We start from the raw sequence: 19,410 nt of genomic DNA, 5'->3' as shown, positions 1-19,410 counted from the left end.
CTGCCCTCCTCTACCCCCTCCCACCATGATGTTATGAGAGCCCCTGCCCTCAAGAAGTGCCAGGCCTGGGAAGGCAGCGGCATGGTACCTGAAGGAATGGTTCTGTGCCTCTGACTCCCCCACTATTTAGAAAGCTCGACATCACAAATAGATGAATAAACTTTTTGCAGAAAGTGTGAACTATTCGTGCCTTTCTCTTTAGGTCACCTCTAAGGGAGCAATTTCACAGAACTCAGCATTGCCATCCAAATCCCCCACACATGTGGTGAAAAGGAAGCAATAGACGTTTTTCCTGTGAAAATGGACCTGGCGGCAGAAAATAAAAGATTTTTAAAATTTTAATTACAGATAAATGTGTATGTTTTTCAGAAACCCTCAATCCAATTCTTATGGTTCTGTAAGTAAAAGAATAGTGACCCTGGGCATCCTGGGTGGCTAGTGGTAAGGAATCTGTCTGAAGTTTAGGAGACACGAGTTCGATCCCTGAGTCAGGAATATCCCCTGGAGAAGGAAATGTCAACCCACTCCAGTATTCTTGCCTGGGAAATCTCAAGAACTGAGGAGACTTGCAGGCTACAGTCCATGGGGTCACAAAAGAGTCGCTTAACAGCTAAACAACAGCAACAAACTGGGTTGAATAGTGGCCCCAAAAGAGATATGTCCAGATCCTGAACTCCAGTACCTGTGAAAGTGCCTTTATTTGGAATGAGGGTCTTTGCAGATGTAATTAAAGATCTAGTGATGAGATTATCCTGGATTTAGGGTGACCCCCAAACCTGATTCCCAGGTGGCTCGGTGGTAAAGAGTCTACCTGCCAAGGAGAAGACTCAGGTTTGATCTCTGGGTTGGAAAGATCCCTGAAGAAGGAAATGGCAACCCACGCCAGTATTCTTGCCTGGGAAATCCCATGGACAGAGGGGCCTGGACGGCTACAGTCCACGAGGGCATAAAGAGTCGGACATGACTGAGCGACTAACTCATGACTGAGTGTCTCACAGGAAAAAGGAGACAAGATCAAAGACACACAGGGGAGGCCACGTGAGGACGAAGGCGGAGACTGGAGGAGGAAGCGCCAGCTCAAGGAGCACCAAGCTTTGCTGAGAGCGTCCAGGATAAACTGTCCTATCAACACCTCAGTTTCAGACTTCCGGCCTCCAGAACTAGGAGAGGGTGGATTTCTGTTGCTTTCAGCCACGCAGTTTGTAGTAATTTGTTCCATCAGCCCTAGGAAACTAACATGTGTGCTATTTTATGGCATAAATGGCAAAGCCTATGAAGAAAATGATTTTCTGACAAAGTATGTATTGCCAAAGATGATCCATAGAGAGGTAGAAAACTTGAGGAATTCCGTGACAATAGAACTTGGAAGCACCGTTACGAATTTATCCCTTTAAAAGGTACCATGCCAGGGCTTCCCTGCTGACTCAGTGGTAAAGAATCTGCCTGAGACATAGGTGCAATCCCTGATCTAGGAAGATCCCTCATGCTGTGGAGCAACTAAACCAATACACCACAACTGCTGAGCCTACCCCCTAGAGCCTGTGCTCTGCAAGAGAAGCCATTTCAATGAGAAGCCTGCACACCGCAATGAAGAGGAGCCCCCTCTTGGTGCAACAAAAACCCACTGCAACCAAAAAAAGGCACCATGCCAGGACTTTGCTGGTAGTCCGGTGGTTAAGAATCTGCACTGTGATGCAGGGGACTTGGTTTTGATCCCTAGTAGGGCAACCCACTCCAGTATTCTTGCCTGGGAAATCCCATGGACAGAGGAGCCTGGCATGATGTCACAAAAGAGTTAGTTGGACATGACAGCGACTCAGCAGCAACAAGGGCTTCCCCATAGCTCAGATGGTAAAGAATCTGCTTGCTAATACAGGAGACCAGGGCTCAATCCCTGGGTTGGGAAAACTCCCCTGGAGAAGGGCATGGCAGCCTACTCTAGTATTCTTGCCTGGAGAATTCCATGGACAGAGGATCCTGGCGAGCTACAGTCCATAGGGTCACAAAGAGTCAGACACAACTGAGGGACTAACACACGCAGGGGGAACTGAGATACCACAAACCATGGGTCAACTAAGCCCATGCACCGCAACTACTGAGCCCGTGTACTCCAGAGCCTGCGAGCCACAACTATAGGGAGCCCGCGTGCCTCACTGAACAATCCCACCCGACACAACAAAAGTTTCATGTGCTGCAACTAAGACCTGAGGCAGCCAAATAAATTAATAATAATAATAAAAAGGCACCAAGACTTTTACAGCTAACTTTTACTTAACTTCCCCCCAAGAAACAATTTCCTCGTTATTCCAGCTTTACAAAACTATAGAGAAAAGCCCCTGAGTAATTTCATGAAGCTAGAAATACCCTAGTATTAAAGTCTGGTGAAACAAGTAGAAAAAAATAAATGAGAAATTTCATGTGTGAAAATAGGGGCAAACATTAAAAGACACTCATAAACCCAGCTGAGTATAAAGAGAATACTTATTCCACACAAGGGATATTAAAAACAGAATTTTGGCAGAACCCCACAGGCCAAGGACAAGGGTAGAGTTGTCTAGCACTTCCTTTCCTTGAGGTGCCAGTCTCCCGACCTCCGCCCACCCAAGAGAACCCCCCAGACCATGAGGTTACTTGAGGGGTTGAGGAAGAGGAGTGCAGTGCAGAGGCGTTTGGAAAGTGAGTGTTATCAGTGAGTGTAATCCCCACCACCACCACCTGGCCTTGCACTTCAAGTCAAAGGAGGGGCTTCTGAAACCTGAGGGACACAGGACCTGATAAAGACTCAAGGTCAGCAACTGGCTAGAGTTGCCCTTGTCTGACAGCAGATTATTGGTGAGGATTGTCTTTTAAAAAGGCCTGCACTTCAGATCTTCAGACCTTCAGCATTGGCCTGTGCCTATTTCCTGCGGGCCAGCAGTGGACCCCATGGAGAGGTATTTAGTAGAGATTCCCCACACTGGGCAAAAGGAGAGCCGGGGACTGAGAGGAGAGGTCAACACTTGCCAACACAAGAAGGCACAGCCTGGGTTAAAATCTCTACACAAGAGAGCCTCAGCGTTGGGGGAGCACCCCCCCTCAGCGACTGTGAATACAACACATCCCAGGGTACCAACACCAGGTGACAAAGTACCGGATTAATAGGACCTTCCCACTCCTTATCTCTGCTCTCCCCCAGACAGTCCCTACAATGGTTAATTTTATGTGTTAACTTGACTGGAGCATGCAGTGCCCAGATATTTGGTTCAGTATGATTCTAGGTGTGTCTGTGAGCATGTTTCTGGATGAGATTAACACTTGAGTCCGTGTACTGAGAAAAGAGGATGGCCCTCCCCAGTGTGGGTGGACATCGTCCACTCCACTGAGGACCTGAATAGAATAAAAAGATAGAGAATGGGAGAATTCACTTTCTCTGCCTGACTGCTGAGCTGAGATAATCAGTCTTCTCCTGCCCTTGGCTTAGGAATTACACAGTCTGTTCTGCTCCTCGGGCCTTTGGACCAGGCTGAGTCACAACCCCAGCTCTCCTGGGTTTCCCACTTATAGACCAAATGCAGGGATTTCTCAGCTTCCAGAACAATGTGAGCCAATTCCTCATAAAAATTTATTTCAATATAAATATAGATATCCTACTGGTTCTGTTTCTTTGAAGAATCCTGAGGAATACAGCCCCCAAAACTGTACTTAGGAAAGAAGTAAAACCCCTGTCCCCTTCTCAGATTTCCTAGTCAGAGGCAGAGCTAAAGGGGAGGAAAAATTTGAACTAGATAAAACAGTGTAGTTTTAAATATTGGATTGAATAGGGCTTTTTAGTTACTAAAATGAAACTCTCCTTAGACCAAAAATAATTATGAAAGCTAAAAGCTTTCCAAGATTTCATCCAGAGTGAAGAGGAGCACACCCAGCAAGTGGGCTTGAAGGACGGTGGAAAAGTTTTGCTTTCTGCTTGTACCTTACTAAATAGACATTTGTGCAATAAACTCCTTCCCCCAGGGATGCCAGTGTGGCTTAGTAGGATGAGAAGTTAAAAATCATGTGGTCATATCTGTACATGTAATTTGATAAAATTTAGTACACTTTCCCAATAGGAAACACTGAATAAAATAGGACTAGAAAGAAACTACCTAACATTTTAAAGACTGGGTGGTTACTGAAAACAAAACAAAAAATAGTATCTATTTTTATTTTAAAAATTCAGAAATATACAAAGAAAATCACAAATCATTCATATTCCCATAACCTAGAACTAATAAACAACAGACTGGTTCCAAATAGGAAAAGGAGTACATCAAGGCTGTATATTGTCACCCTGCTTATTTAACTTCTATGCAGAGTACATCATGAGAAACGCTGGGCTGAATGAAGCACAAGCTGGAATCAAGATTGCCAGGAGAAATATCAATAACCTCAGATATGCAGATGATACCACCCTTTTGGCAGAAAGTGAAGAGGAACTAAAAAGCCTCTTGATGAAAGTGAAAGAGGAGAGTGAAAAAGTTGGCTTAAAGCTCAACATTCAGAAAACGAAGATCGTGGCATCTGGTCCCATCACTTCATGGGAAATAGATGGGGAAACAGTGGAAACAGTGTCAGACTTTATTTTGGGGGGCTCCAAAATCACTGCAGATGAAATCACTGCAGCCATGAAATTAAAAGACACTTACTCCTTGGAAGGAAAGTTATGACCAACCTAGATAGCATATTCAAAAGCAGAGAGATTACTCTGCCAACAAAGGTCCGTCTAGTCAAGGCTATGGTTTTTCCAGTAGTCATGTGTGGTTGTGAGAGTTGGACTGTGAAGAAAGCTGAGTGCCAAAGAATTGATGCTTTTGAACTGTGGTGTTGGAGAAGACTGCTGAGAGTCCCTTGGACTGCAAGGAGATCCAAACAGTTCATCCTAAAGGAGATCAGTCCTGTGTGTTCATTGGAAAAACTGATGCTGAAGCTGAAACTCCAGTACTTTGGCCACCTCATGAGAAGAGTTGACTCATTGGAAAAGACTCTGATGCTGGGAGGGATTGGGGGCAGAAGGAGAAGGGGACGACAGAGGATGAGATGGCTGGATGGCATCACCGACTCAACGGACGTGAGTTTGACTGAACCCCAGGAGCTGGTGATGGACAGGGAAGCCTGGTGTGCATAGGGTCGCAAAGAGTCGGACACGACTGAGCGACTGAACTGAACTGAACTGAAACATGTTCCCAAGTACTTTTCAATACGGTCTTCCATGGTGGCTCAGATGGTAAGGCATCTGCCTGCAATGTCAGTCCCTAGGTCGGGAAGATCCCCTGGAGAAGGAAATGGTAACCCACTCCAGTACTCTTGCCTAAAAAATTCCATGGACAGAGGAGCCTGGTGGGCTACAGTCCAAAGAGTGGGACATGACTGAGTGACTTCACACTCATTCACCTTTCAACACATATTTACAGTAGACATACTCACATAAGTGAGAATTTAATTTTGCTTAAATTTACACCTATTGAATGAGGAATATAGGCCTTTCCTTGTAATGTCTGCATCTGGTTTTGGTATTAAGGTAATACTGGCTTTGCAAAATGAATTGGGAAGTGTTTCCTACTTCCTTGTTTTCTAAAGGAGTTTGTATGGGATTGGTTTTTACTTGTAAAATGTTTTATAGAATTCATCAGTGAAGCCTCTTGGGCCTGGGGTTTTCAGCACGTGTGTGTGTGTGTGTGTGTGTGTGTTTAAACAGGCACGCAGTGTTATTGTTACAGAACCGTTGAATACAACTTATCAACAAGCCAAGATGGCGTTAAGGGGAGATGCTGTCGGAGGTCAGGGAGGCAGGAGAGGATCAAGGCGGCGCCTTCCCGGCTCGGTCCTGGAGGGGCTCAGGCTGCCGCCACCGAAGGAGCTGGGCTGGCGGAAAGTTGGCTGCTTGTGGAGGCCTCGGGGCTTCACCAGCAGCTCCTGGATGAAGCCCTCTGTGGGGTTCGTGCACGAAGATCCCTAGTTTCAACAATTCACGATGTTGACCTCATTGTCTGCCTCCCTGCGCCGTACAACTCCTCCAAGCGCCCGACGATCCACTTCTCCACCTCCAAGTTTAGCTGCAGTTCCAGACCGTCATACTTGACGGTGACGCGCACGCGTCGCTTTTGCAGCGACCCCCCGCCCCCGGAGCTGCTCCCGGCTCCCCGAACCCCGGCCCGCGATGGAGACTGCAGCTTGCCTCAGCATCCGCTCGCCCAGCCGCTGAACTGCTAGAAGGTCCTGGCCCAGCCCCCGCGCCGCGCTGTGCGCTTTCGCCTAGCACCCAGGGCACCTCTTACGGGTCGTGGCCCTTTTTGGCAAGTTTTAAATTCCAAATTCAATTTTTGACATTAATAAAGGGCTATTCAAACTTCCTGTTTCTTTTCTTTTTGTGCCAGTTTAAGTAGTTTTTGTGTTTGAGAGAACTGGTCCTTTTCATCTAGATTGCCCATAATGTTGCCCATTTTTGCCATAATGTTAATTATAATACTTGATTTCATTACTATCCTACTATTGTGATGTCCCCACTTTCATTCCTAATATTAATATTTTATGTTTTCTTTCTTTTTATCCCCCCTTTGTCAGTTTAGCCAAAAGCTTATCAATCTTGTTGACATTTAAAAGAACCAGTTTTTGGCTTCATTGATTTTTCACTATTGTTGGCCTATAATTTCATTAACTACTGCACTTGTCTTTATGATTTCCTTCCTCACTTTTTATGTTCCAAATTGTACTTTGTTATATAATTTCTTGAGGTAGAGTCACAGGCTTTAGATTTTTCTTCTAATATAAGCATTTAAAGATGTGAATTTTCCTCTTATTTAGCTGCACCTCACAAAATATGAGGGCTTCCCAGGTGGTGCTAGTGGTATCAAACCCACTTCCCAATGCAGGAGACATAAGAGACGTGGATTCAGTCCCTGGATGGGGAAGATCCCTGGAGCGGGAAACAGCAATCCACTCCAGTATTCTTGCCTGGAAAATTCCATGGACAGAGGAGCCTGGCAGGCTACAGTCCATGGGGTCTCAAAGAATCAGACAGGACTGAGCAACTTAGCACAAGATGTTATAATTTTAATGTTATTTTATAAAAGATTAAAATATTTTCCAATTTCCCATGTGATTTTTTTTTGGTTCATGGATTATATAGAAGTGTTTTTTCATTTCCAAATATTTCAGTTTTTTCTAGTTATTGTTGTTGAGCTCTGATTTAGTTCCACTGTGGCAGAGAATAGAGTCTGTATAATTTCAATCCTTTAAATTTTATTGCTTAGCACCTGGTGTAAGTAAGTAGCCATTTTGTGATGCAACGTCCTGCAAATATCAATTAAGTCAAAGTGTAATAGTGTGGTTCAGATCCTCTATATCTGTTGATTTTATGTCTGGTTCTAGCAATTGGTGAGGAAGGGTGTTAAAACCTCCAATTATGTATGAAGCATTGCCTGTTCTCCCATTGCTGAATTTTTTTAATGGTAGAAAAGGCAGAAAAGGGAATGAATACCAGATGCAACACATTGAAAGCAAAGGGCGATACAATAAGACTTAAATCCAAACATGTCAGTTATCACCTAAATACAAAAGGATCAAATTCTATGATTAAAGATAGAGATTTCTGATTAGTTTATTTCAATGACCCTACTTTATATATATGAGACACACTTTAAATAGAAGAACATAGATAAGTTGAAAGTAAAAGGATAGAAAGAGATATATCACACAAACAGTAAGAAACAGTAAGCGCAGAAAGCTGGAGTGGTTATATTCATATTCAAGACAAGGGAAACTCTCAGAGATAAACAGGGACATTTTATAATAATGGTGAATTCATAAAGAGACAGGGCTTCCCAGGCGGAGCTAGTGGTAAAGAATACGCGGGCCAAAGCAGGAGACATAAGAGACAAAGGTTCAACCCCTGGGTCAGAAAATCCACTGGAGGAGTAAATGGTCCCCTACTCCAGTATTCTTGCCTGAAAAATCCCATGGACAGAGAGGCCTGGTGGGCTACAGTCCAAGGGGTTGCAAAGAGTTAGACCCAATTCAAGAGTCTGAGCATACAGCACAAACATCAAGAGACAATTATAAGTGTGTATGTGCCCAATATCACAGATTTAAAATCCATGAAACAATATTTGGTGGAACTAAAAGAAGGAAGAGACAAACCAATAGTCACAGTTGGAGATTTTAACTTTCCTCTCAATACCTTAAGAAGAGTGAGACAAAAAATTAGTAAGGATATGGAGTTCTAATCTATAGTATTAATCTTTTTGAGCTAAGTGTCATATATAGAATATGATACGTACCAACTGCAGAATGAAATTTATTTGTAAGCACACATGAAACTAAGGGTATATTTGTTGTTGTTCAGTCACTAATTCGTGTCCGACTCTTTGTGACCCCATGGACTGCAACATGCCAGGCTCCCCTGTCCTTCACTGTCACTCAAGAGTTTGCTCAAACTCATGTCCATTGAGTCAGTGTTCCTATCTGACCATCTCATCCTCTGTCGCCCCCTTCTCTTCCTACCCTCAATCTTTCCCAGCATCAGGGTCTTTTCCAATGAGTAAGCTCTTCAGATCAGAGTACTGGATCTGGCCAAAGTATCGGAGCTTCAGCTTTAGCATCAGTCCTTCCAGTGAGTATTCAGGGCTGATTTTCTTTAGGATTGACTAGTTTGATCTGCTTGCAGGCAAGAGACTCTCAAGAGTTTTCTCCAACACCACAGCTCAAAAGCATCAATTCTTCAGCGCTCAGCCTTCTTTATGGTTCAGCTTTCACATCTGTACATGACCACTGGAAAACCATAGCTTTGATTAGGTGGACCTTTGTTGGCAAAGTGATGTCTCTGTTTTTTAACATGCTGTCTAGGCTTGTCATAGCTTTCCTTCCAAGGAGCAAATGTCTTTTAATTTCATGGCTGCAGTTAGTGTTCACAGTAGTTTTGGAGCCCAAGAAAATAAAGTCATTAAAGCTTCCACTTTTCCCCTTCTAATTGCCACGAAGTGATGGAACTGGACATCATGATCTTAGTTTTTTGAATGTTGAGTTTTAAGCCAGCTTTTTCACTCTCCTCTTTCACCCTTATCAAGAGACTCTTTAGTTCCTCTTGTCTTTCTGCTGTTAGAGTAGTATCATCTGAATATCTAAGGTTGCTAATATTTCTCCTGGCAATCAGCTTATCATTCATCCAGGCTGGCATTTCATATGATGTACTCTGCATGTAAGTTAAATAAGCAGGCTGCCAATATACAGCCTTGTCTTACTCCTTTCCCAATTTTGAGCCAGTCAGTTTTTCCATGTCCAGTTCTAACTGTTGCTTCTTGACCTGCATACAGGTTTCTCAGGAGGCAGGTAAGGTGGTCTAGTATTTTCATCTCTTTAAGAATTTTCCACAGTTTGTTGTCAATTAAGCAAAAGTGGCTGTTTTTCTGGAATTCCCTTGCTTTCTCGATGATCCAACGAATGTTGGCAATTTGATTTCTCGTTCCTCTGCCTTTTCTAAACCCAGCTCTTACATCTTGAAGTTCTCAGTTCACGTGCTGTTGAGGCCTAGCTTGAAGGCTTTGGGGCATAACCTTACATATGCAATGAGCACAGTAGTATGGCAGTTTAACAGTCTTTGGCATTGTCCTTCTCTAAGATTGGAATGAAAGACAGAGTATGTGCTGGATCATAAAACAAAACAGCATATATCTGAGGATCGAAATTATACAAAAGATGTTCTCTAACCACAATGGAATCAAATGGAAAAATCAATAATGAACATATTGAAAATTTGCAACTATTTAAAAGTTAAGTAGAAAATTCTAAATAATCAATGGATCAAAGAGAAAATCACAATGGAAAATAGAACAGTTTTTAACTGACAAAGAAACCATAACATATTTAACATAAACCTAATGTTGTTGTTCAGCCACTCAGTCATGTCCAACTCTTTGCGACCCCATGGACTATGCCAGGCGTCCCTGACTTTCACTGTCTCCCGGAGTTTGCTCAAACTCATGTCCATTGAGTTGATGATGCCATCCAACCATTCATCCCTGTCTCCCAGCTGACATAAGAATAAATAAAATACAGGAATAGTCATAGGTGTTAGTGAAGTTAAATTAATAAATTTTCCACAAAGAAAACCCTAAACCCAGATGACTTAACTTCCATCAAACATCAAAGGAAGATATAATACAAACCAAACACAAACTCTTTCAAAGACAGAGGAAAATGAAACTTCTCCCTCATTTAAGAGGACAGGATAATCCTGACATCACAGATTGACAAGGGAAGAAAATTACAAGAATGGACTATTTCAGACCTATGTTGCTCATGAATACAGATGCCAACATTCTATTAGCAAAACATTAGCAAATCAAATAATTCTAATAAATTAGAAGGATAGTATCTAATGATAAACAGATTTTATCCTAGGCATGCAGGGTCAAATATATACATCCATTTAATTAATATCTACAAATCAATCACCATAGTTTGCTGCATTTACTGAAAAAAAGGGGAGGACTCTATAATCATCCCCATAGATTCAGAAAAAGCACTTACTCAAACTTAACATCAAATTCAGCCAACTAATATAAAAGGAGAAGTTTCTTAATCTGATGAAGCACATCCTTAAAGAATTACAGTTAAATCACACACAATGATAAAATATTGAATGCTTTAACATCAGGAACAAAACAAGAATTTTACTCTTGTTCTATTCAGCATTGTACTGGAAGCCCTAGCCATTCCAAAAAGGCAATGAAAAGAAACTAGAGACATAAAGATTGGAAAGGAAGACACACATAAAAATGTGCTAAATGGCAGACAACATGATTATATTTGTGTAGTATCTTACAGAATATACAAACTAATAAGTTGACTTAGTGAATACAAGTTCAAAATACAAAAAAAAAAAAAAACTATTGATTTCTATCTGCTGGTCACAAAATACTAGAAAATAAAATTTAAAAATCAACACCACTTACCATAACAACAAAAATATTTAAAACCTAGGAAAAGCTCCTTAAAAATTATGCAAGTCCTGTATTCTGAAAGTTACAGACATTGTCCTAAACAAATGAATTAACAAAACCAAACCACAAACTACAGAAGACCTTACTGAATGAATGAATATAACATGGCCCTATGTTCATGACTGGAAAACTCAATCATGAACCGTGAGCTTCCAGATGTTCAAGCTGGTTTTAGAAAAGACAGAGGAACCAGAGATCAAATTGCCAGCATCCACTGGAGCATCGAAGAAACAAGAGAGTTCCACAAAAACATCTATTTCTGCTTTATTGACTACGCCAAAGTCTTTGATTGTGTGGATCACAACAAATTGTGGAAAATTCTGAAAGAGATGGGAATACCAGACCACCTCACCCGCCTCTTGAGAAATCTGTATGCAGGTCAGGAAGCAACAGTTAGAACTGAACATGGACCAACAGACTGGTTCCAAATAGGAAAAGGTGTATGTCAAGGCTGAATATTGTCACTCTGCTTATTTAACTTATATGCAGAGTACATCATGAGAAATGTTGGGCTGGATGAAGCACAAGCTGGAATCAAGATTGCCGGGAGAAGTATCAATAACCTCAGATATGCAGATAACACCACCCTTATGGCAGAAAGTGAAGAAGAACTAAAGAGCCTCTTGATGAAAGTGAAAGAGAAGAGTGAAAAAGTTGGCTTAAAGCTCAACATTCAGAAAACTAAGATCATGTCATCTGGTCCCATCACTTCATGGGAAATAGATGGGAAACAGTGGAAAGAGTGACAGACTTTATTTTGGGGGGCTCCAAAATCACTGCAGATGAAATCACTGCAGCCATGAAATTAAAAGACACTTACTCCTTGGCAGGAAAGTTATGACCAGTCTAGACAGCATGTTAAAAAGCAGAGACATCACTTTGGCAACTAAGGTCCATCTAGTCAAGGCTATGGTTTTTCCAGTGGTCATGTATGGATGTGAGAATTGGACTATAAATAAAGCTGAGTGCCAAAGAATTGATGCTTTTGAACTGTGGTGTTGGAGAAGACTCTTGAGAGTTCCTTGGACTGCAAGGAGATCCAACCAGTCCATCCTAGAGGAGATCAGTCCTGGGTGTTCATAGGAAGGACTGATGTTGCAGCTGAAACACTCTGGCCACCTGATGTGAAGAACTGACTCATTTGAAAAGACCCTGATGCTGGGGAAGATTGAAGGCAGGAGGAGAAAGGAACGACAGAGGATGAGATGGCTGGATGGCATCACCAACTCAATGGACATGAGTTTGAGTAAACTCTGGGAGTTGGTGATGGACAATGAAGCCTGGTGTGCTGCAGTCCATGGGGTCGCAAAGAGTTGGACACAACTGAGTGACTGAACTACACTGAACTGAGGCAAAATTTGAAAACAGGCCACGATCTCTCCCCTCTAGTGTTAAGCCCTGTGTAATCTGATCTGCCCCACTTGGGTGAGAACAAGTGACATGCTTTTAGCCAACAGAACATGGAAAAGGCGACAGGCTATCACTCTTGTGATTATGTTATGATAAATATAGGCAGTCCTCACTTTGCACAGTAATGTAGGACAAGTTGAAACTGTCCACAATGACTTTAATAATCTTAGTCTTAATAATAATCTTAATCTTAATAACTTTAATAACCTTACTCTTAAGGGGAGAAATTGTGATTATTCTGTGACCTTTAAAAATTTTTGAGAGGGGACTTCCCTGGTGGCTCAGTGGTAAAGAATCCACCTGCCAAGCAGGAGACACAGGTTCAATACCCAGTCCAGGAAGATCCCACACGTTGCAGAGCAACTAAGCTGGTACACCACAGCTATTGCACCCGCCGAAATTACTGAAGCCCACAAGCCTAAAGCCTGTGCTCCATCACAAGAGCAATAAGCCTGTGTACCATAACAAGAGTGTAGCCCCTGCTCACTGCAACTAGAGAAAGCCTGCACACAACAACAAAGAGCCAGCGCAGTCAACAATAAATAACTAAATCTGGGAAAGACATAACAGCATAGACATATTATTTTAAAAAGAAGTTTGACAAAGCATTAAAATCTTCCATGAAAGTGAAAGTGTTAGTTGCTCAGTTGTGTCAGACCCTGCGACCCCATGGATTGTAGCCCTCCAGGCACCTCTGATCATGGATTTCTCCAGGCAAGAGTACTAGAGTGGGTAGCCATTCCCTTCTCCAGGGGATCTTCCCAATTCAGGGAGTGAACCCAGGTCTCTTGCTCTGCAAGTGGATTCTTCACTGTCTAAGCCACCAGGGAAGCCCCAACTCTTCCATACTGTTAATTATAAATATGTTACTATGAGAAAAATAGTAAAATTAATATTCATTCAGAACATTGTAATTTACAATAGCAGAAACATTGGCAGTATCTACTAAGACTAAAAATTCACATATCCTATTTCCAAGCAATTTCACACAAGACCGAGAGAATATATGTCTACCTAAAATATTTAGGTTGGTGCAAAAGTAATTTTGATTTTTGCATTATTGAACTTTGCTGTTTGATATTGGAATACATTCTTAAATAAATGTGGTTATGTTATACATCATTTTCATGCACATTTCTCGCTTTTGCTAATCCATTTTTTGCTAATGATTTATTATTTGATGTTTATATTTATTTTAGACTAGGGAAATGTTAAACAAAAAAGCAAATTTGAGCACTTTTCTTATATTCAAGTCCAAAATGGGTCATAAAGCAACAGAGACAACTCACAACATCAACAACATGTTTGGCCCAAGAACTGCTAACGAACTAACAGTGCAGTGGTGGTTCAAGAAGTTTTGCAAAGCAGACCAGAGCCTTGAAGATGAGGAGTGCAGTGGCCGGCCATTGGAAGTTGACAGTGACCAGCTGAGAGGATCATTGAAGCTGACTCTCTTACAACTACATGCTGCTGCTGCTGCTGCTAAGTCACTTCAGTCGTGTCCGACTCTGTGCGACCCCATAGACGGCAGCCCACCAGGCTCCCCCGTCCCTGGGATTCTCCAGGCAAGAACACTGGAGTGGGTTGCCATTTCCTTCTCCAATGCATGAAAGTGAAAAGTGATAGTGAAGTCGCTCAGTCGTGTCTGACTCTTGGCGACCCCATGACAGCAACCTACCAGGCTCCTCCGCCCATGGGATTTTCCAGGCAAGAGTACTGGAGTGGGGTGCCATTGCCTTCTCCGTACAACTACATGAGAATTTGCCAAAGAACTCAACATCGACCATTCTATGGTTGTGCAGCCTTTGAAGAAAATTAGAAAGGTGAAAAACCTCAATAAGAGGGAGCCTCATGTACTGACTACAAATCAAAAAATACCATCATTCTGAAGTGTCATCTTCTCTTATTCTACACAACAACAATGAACCATTTCTCCATTGGATAGTGATGTGCGATGAAAAGTGGATTGTATTCAACAACACTTCCCAAAGACAAGCTTGCACGAAAAAAGATCATGGTTGTTATTTGGTGGCATGCTGCCTGTCTGATCCACTACAGCTTTCTGAATCTTTTCAAAACCATTACATCTGAGAAGTATACTGAATTGCTAATCCTGCTTGTGAGGCCAGCTGTCTTGCTATTCACACTGTCTGCACTGTTTGCTGAACCCAGGGTAGGTAAGAGGCTGGAAGAACACACAATAAGCCGTAGGAACTGCAGACATGTTTATTCTCTCCTGGGTGGCACAGCAGCCATAACACAGCCTCTCTCCTGGCTGATGGAGCAGCTGTAGCAGCAGCTACAACATAACCATAACACAGCCACAACACAGCCATCACACAACCATGATGCCCCCGCAATGTAGCCCCAATGCAACAGCAAAGCCTTACCAGATGGTGCCCATACAAGCGTCCTGCACAAAGTAGCCCAACCAAGCAAGCGCATGCAGTGCATAAGCGATCTCAGCGGTTACACAACCACGCAGAGCCATTCCTCACAGAACATAGGACAAGAGGGCATGAGAGCATGGGGCAAGAGTCCTGACTGGCACCATCTTGTTAATTCCCCACATATGCTCAGCAAGTTGATGAGATGCACTGAAAACTGCAATACCTGCAGCCAGCATTAGTCAACAGAAAGGGCCCAGTTCTTCACAACACCCAACCAAATGTCACCCAACCAATGCTTCAAAAGTTGAACCTATTGGGCTACAAAGTTTTGCCTTATGGGCCATATTCACCTGACCTCTTACCAGTCGACTACCACTCCTTCATCTCAACAACTTTTTACAGGGAAAATGCTGCCACAACCAGCGGGAAGAAGAAAATGCTTTCCACGATTCATCAAATCCCGAGACGCGGATCTTCATGCTACAGGAATGAACAAATTTATTTCTTTTTGGCAACACTGTGTTGATTTGTAATATTTCCTATTTTGATTAATAAAGATGTGTTTGGGCCTAGTTATAATGATTCAAAATTCACAGTCAAAAACCACAATTACTTTTTCACCAACCTAATACAAGTGTAATAATTTTCATAGCAGTTTTATTTATAATAACAAAAAACTCTTTAAAAAATCTACTAAATTTCTGCCTTCAGAAAAATGGATCAATAAATTGTAGCATGTGTTCAGTCATGTCTGACTCTTTGGAATCCAGTGGACTGTAGCCCACCAGGCTCCTCTGTCTACAGAATTTTCCAGGCAAGAATACTGGAGTGGGTTGCTATTTCCGTCTCCAGGGGAATCTTCCCCACCCAGAGATCAAATCCTCATCTCTTGCGACGGCAGGTGGATCGTTTACCACTAGCGCCACCTGGGAAGCCCAAATTGTACTACATCCATACAATGGACTTACAAGGCATTAAAAAAAATCACACATGCAATAACACAGATTAATTTTTAATATCTAAAACATTAAGTTGAGCAAAAAAGCTGGACACAAAAGTATATATACTATTGGGCTACTGTTGGATTTGATTTATATGAAGGTCAAGTACAGGCACATTTACCAATGGTAATAGAAATCAGAAAAGTAGTTACCTCTGGACATGGGTGTTAACTGGGAAGAAGCATGTGGAAAATTTCTGGAGTGATAAAGATGTTCCATATCTGAATCTGGTGATGACACTGATGTATAATTGGTAAAGATTTGTTAAACTGTACCTTTAAGTTTTGTGTATTTTGCTACATGTAAATAATGTTTAAGAAAAATGTATAAAATTGAGAGAATGCTCATAAATCTTTCAGTACAGTGCTTTGCATACAGTACGACCTAAATAATGTTAGCAATTTGTAATTTTAAAAACTTGTTGGATGCAGTTGTAGCTGTGCCTTGAGGGAAGCCTATAGCTCTAAACGCATATAAGAGAAGAGGCTGAAATGAAATTATCTTAACGTCTATCTCAAGAAGTTAGCTAAAAGGAAAAAAAAAATGAAAAGAGTAAACCCAAAGAAAGTAGAATAATGGAAATAATTAAGACAGAAGCAGGATGATTAGAAAGCAGAAAGACATCCAATAAAGAAAATAATTGAAGTCAAAAATTGATTTTTAAATAAATTTGATAAATCCCTAAAAAGACTAATTAAGGGAACAAAAAAAGAAAAAACAATAAGTAGCTAACAAGAATTTAAATGGAACATTATTATAGATCCTACAGCCATTTAAAAATAACATTATAAGCACTTCTATGCTAATACATTTGAAAATTTAGGTTAAGTTGAAAAATTCCTTGAAAACCATATCACAATTAGTTTTGAAAATCAACTACTTAAGAAAAGAGGTGGCAAAGAATCTGCCTGCAACGTGAGAGATCCTGGTTTGATTCCTGGGTCAGTAAGATCACCTGGAAAAGGGATAGGCTACCCACTCCAGTATTCTTGGACTTGCCTCGTGACTCAGATGGTAAAGAATCTTCCTGAAATGTGGGAGATCTGGATTTGACCCCTGGGTTGGGAAGATCTCCTGGTGGAGGTCATGGCAACCCACTCCAGTATTCTTGTCTGGAACATCCCGTGGACAGAGGAGCCTGGCAGGCTGCAGGGGTTGCAAAGAGTTGGACACGATTGAATGACTAACACATAACACATAATTATTAAGGCAATTTATGTGGAAACTTGAAACTGAAGGACTGGAGATAGAACCGCAGCCAATGTGGAGGTGTGTATTTAGACAGCCTGCTAGTTTTCCAGAAGGGCAGTGAGGACAGAGGGGACTGCCGTCTCTCACTTGGTCCCTGTTTCTGCAGAGGCAGGTTTGCACCTGGGTCAGCACTGGTGTGCATTACATGGAGGTGACTGCAGCAGCAGTCACAGACCTCCAAGCGGGGTTGAGCTGCAGTGCCAGCGTGGATTCCTGAGGGACTGGTGCCTTTCCATGGCAGGCACCTCTGCTACTTCGGCATCCTCCAGCCCTGGCAGAGTCTGTGTCACCACAGGCAGGACCCTGAGGAGCACTCTCCAGCTGAGTAACAGGATTGGAACTGACAGAAGATTCCAGACCAAAAAGACACAAACAGCCTGTGAAACAGAATAATTGGTTTCCAACAACATCATGTATCAGAAGATGCTCGTTAGAGATTCTCTGCTGAAAGCTATGACTGCTGTCTGAGGTCAGGGGAGTGATTTTGCCTGATCTAGTCAAAGATAGAAGAAGCTCAAAATTATATTAGGCCCCTAAAGAGTAGGGTGGAGCACATTAGGAAAAAACATATGATAGCTAGCCTACCAAGCAAGAAAAACAAAATTAGAACATAAACTTCCCAAGGTAGGAGTTTTGTCTGCTTCGTTCACTGCTGTATCTCCTGTGTTCTATATAATGCCTGGTATGAAGACTCTCAGTGAATACTTATTGAATGAATGAACAAAGGAGTCAAAGACAAAGGTGGGATTAAACATCAGATTGCAGGAGCTCGGCCTGTTTTTGGAAAATGGGAGGAATCAATTTTTCACAGGTTACAAGATAAAGGAAGGGATACTGGGCAAAAATAAAATTAAAATAGTATCAAAACTTCCAGATCATGTTTCCACACTAAAAAATCCACTAGAGAAGTGGAAATTAAAACAAAAATAAACAAATGGGACCTAATTAAACTTAAAAGCTTTTGCACACCAAAGGAAACTGTAAACAATGTGAAAAGACAACCCTCAGAATGGGAAAAAAAAAAATAGCAAATGAAACAACTGACGAAGGATTAATCTCCAAAATATACAAGCAGCTCATGTAGCTCAATACCAGAAAAATAAATAACCCAATCAAAAAATGGGCAGAAGACCTAAAAAGACATTTCTCCAAAGAAGATATAGAGATGCCTAATAAAACACATGAAAAGATGCTCAATTAGGGAAATGCAAATCAAAACTACAATGAGGTTTCACCTCACAACAGTCAGAACGGCCGTCAACAAAAAATCTACCAACAATAAACTCTGGAGAAGGTGTGGAGAAAAGGGAACCCTCTTGCACTGTTGGTGAGAATGTAAATTGACACAGACACTATGGATAATAGTATGGAAATTCCTAAAAACTACCATATGACCCAACAACCCCATTACTTGGCACATACCCTGAGAAAACCATAACTGAAAAAGCCACATGTACCCCAATGTTCATTGCAGCACTATTTACAGTGGCCAGGACATGGAAGCAACCTAGATGTCCATCAGCAGATGGATGGATGAGAAAGCTGTGGCACATACATACAATAGAATGTTACTCAGCCAAAGAAAGAAACACATTTGAGTCAGTTCTAATGAGGTGGATGAACCTGGACCTTGTTATACAGAGTGAAGTAAGTCAGAAAGAGAAAAACAAATATCGTATATCAGTGCATATATATGGAATCTAGACAGATGGCACTGATGAACCTATTTGCAGGGCAGCAGTGGAGATACAGAGAAAGACTCGTGGACACAGTGGGGGAAGGGGAGGGTGGGACGAATGAAGAGAGGAGCTTGGAAACATACATTACCGTATGCAAAATAGACAGCCTGTGGGAACCAGCTGTATGACGTGGGGAGTTCAAACTCAGTGCTCTGTGACAACCTAGAGGAATGGGATTGGGCTCAAGGAAGTTCGAGAAAGAGGGGACATATGCATACCTATGGCTGATTCATGCTGATGTATGGCAGAAACCAACACAATATTGTACAGCAATTATCCTCCAATTAAAAATAAATTATTAATAAAATAAGTACAGTCAGAATTTGAATTACTAACAGGTATTAAGTGATTATCTATAGCAGGTATAAACATTTAATACATCCCAGGAACCTACTTTTCACAATTAAGGAATGAGAGGTGTAGTTTTCCTTCACAATTGTATGGTCTAAACAAACATTACCAACACATTTAAGGCAGACCTAACAATTCTAAAATAAGTCTATTGTCTTTGAGGACATATATGTATTTATACATTTGGAAAGATAAAACTTTTTTTTTTAATAATCAAAAAGACTTGTTTGGGGACTTCCCCTGTGATCCAGTGGCT

The 19,410-nt window shown here is 41.6% G+C and overlaps 1 pseudogene; it reads right to left on the bottom strand.

Moving 5' to 3' along the window:
* Positions 1 to 5,812: 5,812 nt before the first annotated feature.
* LOC114112866 (protein phosphatase 1 regulatory subunit 14A-like) lies at positions 5,813 to 6,455 on the bottom strand (annotated as a pseudogene).
* Between the last annotated feature and the right edge of the window lie 12,955 nt (positions 6,456 to 19,410).

The sequence above is a fragment of the Ovis aries genome, chromosome 1, assembly GCF_016772045.2.
Source record: "Ovis aries strain OAR_USU_Benz2616 breed Rambouillet chromosome 1, ARS-UI_Ramb_v3.0, whole genome shotgun sequence".
Taxonomy (NCBI): Eukaryota; Metazoa; Chordata; class Mammalia; order Artiodactyla; family Bovidae; genus Ovis; species Ovis aries.
Note: the sequence above shows the minus strand (reverse complement) of the source record. Positions and strands in the feature narration are given on the sequence as shown.